The 10,580-nt window shown below is 47.3% G+C and overlaps 1 long non-coding RNA gene across 1 annotated transcript; it reads left to right on the top strand.

Annotated features, from left to right (window-relative positions):
• The first annotated feature begins 6,993 nt into the window (after nt 1–6,993).
• Nucleotides 6,994–8,516, top strand: LOC146859504 (uncharacterized). Its single transcript, XR_014979780.1, has 2 exons — nt 6,994–7,370; nt 8,082–8,516. It is a non-coding gene; the product is annotated as an uncharacterized LOC146859504 (long non-coding RNA).
• The last annotated feature ends 2,064 nt before the right edge of the window (nt 8,517–10,580 follow it).

Raw genomic sequence — 10,580 nt, 5'->3', positions numbered from 1 at the left:
GATGTGTGAGCTTTAAGATGAGAAGCAGAGGGGCATGGAGATGTGTGAGCTTTAAGATGAGCAGTAGAGGGGCAGGGGGATGTGTGAGCTTTAAGATGAGACGCAGAGGGGTATGGAAGATGAGTGAGCTTTAAGATGAGATGCAGAGGAGCATGGAAGATGAGTGAGCTTTAAGATGAGCAGTAGAGGGGCATGGAGATGTGTGAGCTTTAAGATGAGCAGTAGAGGGGCATGGAGATGTGTGAGCTTTAAGATGAGATGCAGAGAGGCAGGGAGATGTGTGAGCTTTAAGATGAGACGCAGAGGGGCATGGAGATGTGTGAGCTTTAAGATGAGACGCAGAGGGGCATGGAGATGTGTGAGCTTTAAGATGAGACGCAGAGGGGTATGGAAGATGAGTGAGCTTTAAGATGAGATGCAGAGGAGCATGGAAGATGAGTGAGCTTTAAGATGAGCAGTAGAGGGGCATGGAAGATGAGTGAGCTTTAAGATGAGCAGTAGAGGGGCATGGAAGATGAGTGAGCTTTAAGATGAGCAGTAGAGGGGCATGGAAGATGAGTGAGCTTTAAGATGAGATGCAGAGGTACATTGAAGATGTGCGAGCTTTAGCATGAGACGCAAAGAGGCATGGAGATGTGTAAGCTTTAAGATAAACAGTAGAGGGGCATGAAGATATGTGAGCCTTTAGGTGAGCAGTAGAGGGGCTTGGAGATGTGTGAGCTTTAAGATGAGACGCAGAGGGGCATAGAGATGTGTGAGCTTTAAGATGAGACGCAGAGGGGCACGGAGATGTGTGAGCTTTAAGATGAGACGCAGAGGGGTATGGAGATGTATGAGCTTTAAGATGAGCAGCAGAGGGGCACGGAGATGTGTGAGCTTTAAAATGAGACGCAGAGGGGTATGGAGATGTGTGACCTTTAAAATTAGATGCAGAGGGGCATGGAGATGTGTGAGCATTAAGATGAGACGCATAGGGAAATGGAGATGTGTGAGCTTTAAGATGAGATGCAGTGGGGCATGGATATGTGTGAGCTTTAAGATAAGCAGTAGAGTGGCATGGAAGATGTGCGAGCTTTAAGATGAGACGCAGAGAAGAATGGCACCGACCTGGGGGGCATATGCAGCCTTGCACGTCTCTTCATAATGGTGGCCGCTTCCTGGAAGATCATGTGGCCGGGATCCCAGGGTTAAAAAATGGGTGCACTGGTGGCCTGATACGCGATTTTAGTGTCCGCTGCAATGCTGTGGTCTGTGCTGATATGTAGTCCTCAGCAGAGCATTTCTTCGAGATGGGCTTGCTGGGCACTTAGTAAGAGTGGCTGGAGTGCGGAACAGGTGGTTCACTCAGTTATAACACTAGGGTGCAAGCCATACCCCCCTGAGTTGTTCTTTTAACTCTTGCCCCTTCCACCATTTTCTTCCGAGAAATACATGAAGAAATTAATTTACCTTCGATCCATTGTTAGCACATCATGGTACAAGTCCGCCTTTTGCAGAATAATTCAAATAAAGCCACTACTGTTGTGCAAAGAGGTGTAAACCTATACTGAACAACACCATCCATTAAAGCATCTTTTCAATTCCCTCTTCAATCTTTAGCCACTTGAATCATTTCTTTCAGCATTCTATTGAATCTCTTAATTATATGATTGGTTTGGACATGATATAATGCACTCCTCTTCTGGACTATACCCTTCTTATTTAAAAGATTCCAACATGGCAGAAGACGTCAAATAACCTTGGTTTTATCAGAGAGATGTGTTAGACATCTGCAATACGCACACAGTCAATAAACGATGCACCCAACTCAATAAGAATATCCACAAAAATTTATAAAAATAACACATATCTTTATATAACTTTTGGCATCGCGTTCATCAAAATCAGGTAAGTACATTATCTTATTGAGGAAAGACATAATCTTCATACAGATACTTCACAGCAACTTACGGGACCAATGTCCTGTACTTAAACGTGACTATGGGACAGGGTCCAAGGCAGCAGCAACAGGTCACCTCAGGGGACACTGGGGCAGCCAGGTCCAGGGGTGCAATGCAGAATTGGATGCCCAATGTTAGTCAATGGGGAATGGGATTAGTCAATGGGGAATGGGATTGGTCAGGTCGAAAAGAGGCTGCAGGCTTGGACTGGGGGACCGGTCAGGCAGAACCAACAATTGGTCTCAGGTCTCTCGATGCTTGGAGACATTGGGACACCTTAGGTCCTTGTCTCTGCAAGCCGGCATGGCCGGGTAAAGAGGGGTTTCAGGTTTTCATGACCGGAGACACTCACAGTAGAGGGGGACTGCACAGAGAGTCTGCAGGCATGTAGTTGAGTCCACAGTAGGCACTTCCAAGGTAGGCTTCATCTCTGGAGGGCTGGGGCACTACACCGGCACCATTGGCCCAATTCAACTTGGGCTAGGGGGCAAGGGTGCAGTAGTGCTTTCTGGTTTTGTAGGACTGGAGTCCTCTCAGGTCTGTTGGAGTGAGTGCAGGATACAGGGGAGCAGCTTCGCTACTCCCTTGGAGGCCATGGGGCTGGCGTGAAGTAATGGCAGTTCTCTCAGGCTTTTGGAGATACAGTGGCTGCAGAACGAGTCATCTTTGGCACAATTATTAAAGACAGCAGGCAGGCCAGCAGGGTTAGCACCAAGTCAGTTGCTGGTCTTCTGTTCTCGCTTTTGCGACTCTTCAGTTTTCATCTTCTTCTCTCAAGTTGGCACAATCTGATTTCCTGGTGCCAGTGGCTCCCCTAAATACTAGATTTAGGAGTATTAGGGGACTGCAGGGTAGCAGCCAATGGGTTACTTACCCCTGGGGTCACTACACCCCCTATATGACCACGTCCTGTCAGAGGTGGGCATAACCAGTCCCAGGGTTCCTTATTCCTAATTCTACCATCACCAAGATGGAATACTTTAAAATGTTACACTTTCAAAGCTTTCTATAGCAGCAAAGTGCGAATAATGCTTAGACGCCATGTGTTTCGAAGAACGTAAAAAAAACTTGCCATTATAAATGTAACTAATAAAGACTAAGATGTATATTGCACTCAATACCCCACCCCGCGTGCATGCAGCACCGCCCACGGGTGAAAGCCTGAGGTAAACCTTCCCATTATACCAAGACAGTAAGTGGTAAGCGAAGACAAAAAGGAGGCAATACCATGTGACACAGACTCCAGGAGATTGTTGTTGTTAGACCTGGCACCTTGGCGTGAGTCTCCCTTCCACTTTTTTGTCGCTGTGCCTCGTGTGTTTTGCTGGTGTTAGCTGCTCAGAGCACTGTGCCACTGCCAACCAGTGGCACAGTGCAAGTGCTCCCTATATAAAATGTATATGTTGGTTGGATTCCATTATTGGCTTATTTGGTTTACTGTCAGACCCCAGTAAAGTGCACCAGGTGTGCCCAGGGCTTGTAAATCCAAATGCTGCTGGTGGGCTTGCAGCACTGGTTGTGCCACCCACAGAAGCAGCCTTGTAAAATGTGTCTAAGGTCTGCCATTGCAGAACCTGCGTTTTTCACTATTGCAAGGCTACCTGTTCTCATAGGCCAGAATGGGCTGTCAGAATTGTTACATTCTATGATCCTAACAGACCCAGGGAACATGGTAGAAATTCGAGTTTGGTATGCCTGAACTCAGAATAATAAAATACATCTTTTAGTAAAGTTTATTTTAATATTCTGTGTTTGCAAATACCACTTTTAGAAAGCTGGTATTTGCTTGCCTAACCATTTCAGCCCGCCTCTGCTATGATGTGTATCTGCTGTCTGGTTTCTGTGAGTGACAGGGCTGGGGAATTCCAGAGGGCAGGGCTAGGTAGCCTGGTGGTGAATAGAGAGATTGACATCCAGATGGGTGGGAGGAGTGCACCTGGACTCTGAATAGGGCTGTGCTCTGCCACCACAATGCTGGCTTCACCTCCTGTGGAGCGGCTGATGTCTCTGCCCTGCACCCTGAATGGAAAGTCAGAGACATGTCAACAAAGTGCTCAGGAACTGGTTCTGGCTGGGCAAAGGCCCCTCTACCCCAGAGGAACAAAGGAATTAGGGGTATAAGTATTGGGACCCTGCTTCCAAGAAATTAGATCCTGCTTGACAAGAAGAACCTCTGCCTGAGGAGAAGGAACTGAGAAAGCTGTAAGGAGGAGTACTGTCCCTGACCTGGGAGATTGGCCTGCAGTGGTTGTCTTGCTGCTGAAGGAGAGGAGAAAGACTATAAAAGACTTTATTTCAACTTGTGCTTAAAAGATCTCGAAGGGCCTGAGTAGAGCTTGCCTCCTGTTAAGAAGTCCCAGGAACAAAAGGACTTCACCCCCAGCTTCCCCCTGAACTCTGCTGTGTGAGTTCTGCCCCTCCTAGAGTGCTGGAACCAGAGGTGGGGCCTCTGGGAGCTGTGCCTGCTGTTGGGAAGCTGGCCAAGAAGAAAGGAACCAAAGATCTCCACTTTTTCACGCACAGCCGGCTTAGCGAAAAAATTTCAGTCGCACCGCTCGTTAGCATGCAGAATTTTATCGCTGAGGAAATCGTCGCAGAGCCTGCTGCCGCTGAGCCCGATCAGCGCTGGGAAAATCGTCGCCCCGCTCGTTAGCAGGCCGAAATTGATCGCTACCAGCCCAGATCCTCGCTCCGCCTGTTAGCGGGCAGAATTAGATCGCTGCGAACATCGTCGCAGAGCCTGCTCCCGCTGAGCCGCTGCGAAAATTGTTGCAGACCCAACCGAGATAATCGCTGGTGAAATTGTCGCCCCGTTCGTTAGCGGGCCGAATTTTGTCGCATCGTGCCTTAGCGAGTATATTTCTACCGGATAAGCTACACCTTGATTTTCAATGCTGAAGCGCCGCTAAGAACTTTTATCGCATCACCAGGTACTGTGGGTTAAAATTGACGCTCAGGTGAATGATTTTGTCGCTAACCTAAGAACTCTTTCTGAAATCATATTCTTGAACTGTGAATGTCATTTTTGTCGTTATTTGGTCTTGTGCTAAGTCTTTATATAAAAGATCACTATTTTTTATATAAATCTAGTGTGGTGTCCATTTGTGGTGTTGTCACTGAATTACTGTATATGGTCACAAATGCTTAACCTATAACGCTCTGAGATAAGCCTTGTATGCTCGTGCCAAGCTACCTAGAGGGTGAGCAGGGGTTATTTTAGGAGTGCACCCCCTTACCCTGACTAGAGGAGAGGGTCCCTGCTTGTCACAAGTACCTACCTGTGCCAACCAGAGATCCCCAATTCTAATACTGGTGGTCAGCGGTGAGGATCCTGAATTTGCATTTGTGGTTCATGTACAGTGATTGGTAAACACCACTTAGTGAGTTCAGACCATAACGCAGCTACATACGTTTTGATTTTTGTTTGCCAAGAAATCTCCATTTTTTAAAAAAGTCATGCCTGGTTCAGTCAATGGGGAAAGGGCAGCATCTGTAGTCTCTGACCTTGAAGGAGTAGAATTGGAAGAGGAAAAATTAGAGGACTACTCATTAGCCCAGCTGAAGGGCTTCTGCAAAAAGTTTGGAGTTTCCCAGTCTGGGTGCAGAAACAAGTCCCAATTCCACAAGGCGCTGAGGGCCTGGATTGAGTCAAGGTCACCTGAGGATGTAGTAGTAATTGAACAAGCAGAAAGCGTCCATAGCTTTGGCAGAGGCCTGTCACCAGAAGAGTTGGCAGACAGGAAAGAAACCAGGATGCATGAAATGGAGATGGCAAAGCTCAAATTGAATGGGCAACTGGAGCTGGAAAACAAAAAGCTGGCTCTGGAAGAGAGAAAAATCCAAATGGAGCATGAAATGAAGTTGAGGGAATTGGATCTAAAGGCTAACAGGCACATGCATCAAACCTTTTTGCGATCGCAAACGGTGCGAATCGCAAAAATAGGCCGTTTGCGATCGCAAAAGTCAGTGTTGAAATGCATCAACTGTATATTTGCGAAAATCCATTTTTTCGCAAATATAAGGAATCGCAAAACATTCTGCGAATCAAATAGCGAATCGGTATTAGCGTGTCCCAATTAGCGAATCGCAAACAACGATTCGCTAAATGTATGCATGACAAATCGCAAATAGCGATTTCCATGAAAATCGCAAATTAGCGATCGCTAAATAAGAAGGATCACAACCAGGTGGTAATCATGAGTGCAAATCACAGACAGGTGAAAACCAACTGAAACCCATTTAAACACACCCAGAATGAGCCAGCACTGTTCACAATGGCAGGGATTTACCTGATGGCGAGGAGGATGAGGCTGCAGGCTGCCGCACAGAGACGGAGGCGAATGAATGAGCGCATCTTCAGAGTCCGCATAACTTTGCTAGGCCAGCAAGAGGATGAGATATACGACAAGTATAGGCTCAATGCAGCAATGATCCATGATCTAATCAATGAATTGGACCCCATAATGCAACGACAGACACGTAGGACCAATGCCATCCCAACGCATGTGCAGGTCCTATGTTGCCTACACCTTCTGGCGTCAGGCAGTTTTCAGGGGGTCATTGCTGTTGCGGGAGGTGTGTCACAAAGCGCACTTTCAAGAATATTGAAAGCATTCCTTGATGCCATGATGGCCGTGATCGGGTCTCATATCAAGTTCCCTACCACCGCGCTTGACCTTGCAAAAACCAAACAGGAGTTCTACCAGATAGCTCGTTTCCCACATGTTTTGGGTTGTATTGATTGCACCCACGTTGCAATATGTCCCCCTGCAACACAGGAATATATATATAGAAATAGGAAATGTTACCATTCCCTCAATATTCAGGTCGTTTGCAATGCCAAAAACATTATCACTGACATTGTTGCGCAATTTCCAGGGAGTGCACATGACTCTTATATCTTCAGGCAAAGTGGCATACACACCCGTCTTGTCAGGGGAGAATTTGGAGAGGGACATCTGCTTGGTAAATATGTGTTATAGTTTATCACTGTCATTGTACGTATGTCAATGTGAAGCTGCCACTGACTCTTTGCTCCATTACATGTAGGTGACAGCGCATACGCCTTGCGTAATTACCTAATGACGCCTTACCTCAATCCCACAACTGCCAATCAACAGAGGTACAATGCAGCACATATTTCGACAAGGAACATCATAGAGCGCACATTTGGGCTGTTGAAGAGCCGATTCAGATGTCTACATAAGACCGGTGGAGCACTGAAGTACAACCCTGAACAATGCTGCAAGATAGTAGCGGCATGTGCCATGCTGCACAACATAGCGACAAGGGGAGGAATGGACATCGAGGTGTCTGACAGCGATTCGGAGGATGGGAACCAGCAAGTGCCACAACACCATGCAGCACAAGGGGCAGGCGCAGCAGAAGGGCGTAGGAGAAGATTTGACATCACACAAAATTATTTCTGAGGTGAGTAATGATGACACAGAAACTGACTATTGCTATCAAAGTATTCTTTAATTAAATAAAATTGCCATGAGTGTTCAAGCACACTTGTAATCTGACCAGTGCAATGGACATAAGTGGTTTGCAAATGTCAATTCACTTGTCAGTCTGTGAAAAGTCAAATCCAAATAAATGGTTACGTCACCATAGTGGAATGCACTTGTACATGCCAGTCTAGCGCTTTTTCCCACGAACACCCAGACGCCTGTCAGACCCAGCATTGTCATCCGTTATGTTGGAAGCGGCGGGGGTACTGCTGCGTGTGTTGCGTCTTCCTGCAGTGCGGACTGGAACTGCCACACTACTTAGGCTTGAGCCACCCTCACTACCCTCTTCGGGCGTCGAATTGTTGGCCGCAATTGTGGAAGCATTTAGCAAATCAACTGCATTGGTGACCTGGTCCAGTGCTTTAGCCACATCGCCGCTCCAATGGCACATTTCAGTTTGCATGGTCACAGACCTACGCGCCAGCAGTGCAGTTGTCGTGGCCAATCTATTGTTTGATTTAGCAAACATTTTCAATTGCAGCATTAGTTGACGATGCTGTCTCTTCTGGGATACATTTCCCTCATGCATCACCTTGCTCAGTTGCTGCACACTTTCTGACAGTACTGCTATGTTGCTAGCCATCTTGCCAACTTGCAATTGTACTAATCGTGTGTTTTTTGTCTGCAGGCGCTGCATACGGAGCATCTGTCCCTCAAGACCACCCCAGACATCACTTGGTTGCTCCTCCTGCTGTGTCCTGAGTGCTCTTCCTCTCCTACGCCGGGCTCTGTGATTAGTTCTGGGGACCTGTGGTTGTGTTTTTGTGATGGAAGTTGTCTGGCCATGGCTGCCACCTGGTGTTGCATCAGCCTCATCATCTTCACACTCCATGGTGACTAGGGATGGAACAGTAGCCCTGCGTGACTTTGTTGGACGTGAGGGATTTATTTGCACCACAGGTGTGTCCATCTGTTCACCTGCGCTGGTGTCCTGCATGTCTGGGGAATCGCTATCCACATCTTCTACACGTTGCGCATCTGTGAGGTGAAACAGTGCAACACTGTATTATTTCATGTCTGTGATATTAATTGCACAGTAATAAATATCTGCCTTTGTAAATGATTTTATACTCTATTAAGCTTTTTTGGGTTGTTACTCTGAGATTTGACATTTTAACTGCTTGACCTGACTACATCTCCCATAATGCCCCTCACCTACTGAACGCATTGTGTACTGGATGTTCAGGGTCTGCACTTGGGCTGTACTGTGGTCGAGTTCTACCTTTACATTTTGTAACACTAAGAAAACATACATTCATCTTACCTTCAGATGTGTTTGCTGCTCCGGACGTGTCCAGCTGGGTCACACCAACAACAGCTTCTGGCTGGATGGTGGATTCAATCAAGTCCTCCATGGGAGTGTTCCCAGTGTCTGTTGGTGTTCCCCCTCCTGTCTTCTTTGCCTCCTTCAGGCGGTCAGCTATGCGCACCTTAGCCCGACTGCGCAAGTCGTACCATCGTTTTTTGAGTTCTTCAATGGTGCGGTGTGTCACCCCAATGGCATTGACCCTGTTTTGGATCCGGAGCCAGATTTTCCTTTTCTCCTGCTCTGCCACTTTCAATGATGCCTTTCCAAACAGCTTGTCATGGCTGTGGACTACTCCCTCAATGAGGGTGTCAATTTCTTTTTCTGCAAATTTAATTTTGCGTTTCCTGCCTGTTTGGCTCTCCTCTGCTGTTTGTGAGGCTTCCATTTGATATCACAAGTTTCTCTTCTGTCTCTGTCACACTCCTGTTCTGCTCCCAGAGCCAGCTCCCTCCTCTCCCTGACACTGTGCACTGGAAATGAGGCTGGTGCTGCTCACTTCCTGGTTGTGATGTCATCAGGATGCATCAAAAAGCGACTTCGGTATTAGCGATTTCGCTAATTGCGAAATCGCTAATAGCGAGTTCGCAAATGCCGAAATCGCAATTTATTTAGCGATTTTTAGCGATTCGCAATATTCTCGCAATGTTTTTGTTGCATCGTGTTTTGCGAGTCTTTATTTGCGATTCCTTAAAATTCGCAAATAAGGACTCGCAAACTCTCTTTTTGATGCATGTGCCTGTTAGAGTTTAGAGCCTACTCCCTCTGGTGGCAGCACACCACCAGTGCAGGTAGAATCAAGGGTGTACATACCAAAAGATGTATTGAAAGAATTTTTTAAGAATGATGACATAGGGCAGTGGTTCAAAGCCTATGAGGTAGCCATGTCTTCCCACCGGGTCCCTGAGAAAGATTGGGGAGCGGGGTTGTGGGGACGGTTCCTTAGTGAGGGGCGGTACACACTGCTAGTCTTGCCTTCAGATGTTTATAATTCTTATCCCCATATGAAGGAAGCTTTGATGTCTAGGTATAGGTTGACCCCTGAGTTGTATAGGCAAAGGTTCAGGGGTTGCACAAAGATTCCGAACAGTGCGTATGTTGACTATGTAACCTTTTTTTGCAGAGCACTGGATGGTTGGGTGAAGGGTAGCAAGGTTGATGATTTTCAAGGGCTTCTTGATTTAATGGCATGGGAGCACTTGTCCAGTAACTGTTTTCCTGAGCTACGCCAGCACCTGATTGATAGTAGGCTGACTAACCCTAGGAAGCTTGCTGAGGAGGCAGACCGCTGGGTCAGTACCAGGGTCCACAAGGGTCCAGTGGGAGACTTCGCCAAAGGTGGGCAGGGTCCCCAGCAGAAAAGTGGGGGGACAAGGGTAAACAGAGTGAGTTCCCAAGAAGGCCCCAAAGTAATCCCCAAGGGAACCAAGGGAAAGGTTCTCAGCCTCCCCCACCCCAGAAGCCGACCGGGGCCCCGACAGGCCCCCCTGAACAAAAGAGGTCCCTAAAATGTTACAAGTGTGGTAACCTGGGTCCTTTTGCCTCCGATCCCAAGTGTCCCCTAGTTGGTAAACCAGCACCCCCTGGTGCTCCGCCCCGGCAGATGGCTAATGTAGCCTTGGGGGAGGAGAGGGCAGTCGTTATTATATGTAGTCGTTCTTCAGTTGTCAGCGCTCAGGAGCCTGATTTTAATGAGGTAGTCACTTCCTAGGGCTGAGTCCTCTTTCTGTGTCTACACTGCTTGTAAGTAGATGGGCTGCTGGAGGCATTATCCAATAGCGCATATGCCAAGTTCAGCAAGTTGCAGAAGGATGGCTCCAA

The sequence above is a fragment of the Triturus cristatus genome, chromosome 3_2 (genome assembly GCF_964204655.1).
Source record: "Triturus cristatus chromosome 3_2, aTriCri1.1, whole genome shotgun sequence".
NCBI classification, from domain to species: Eukaryota; Metazoa; Chordata; class Amphibia; order Caudata; family Salamandridae; genus Triturus; species Triturus cristatus.
Note: the sequence above shows the minus strand (reverse complement) of the source record. Positions and strands in the feature narration are given on the sequence as shown.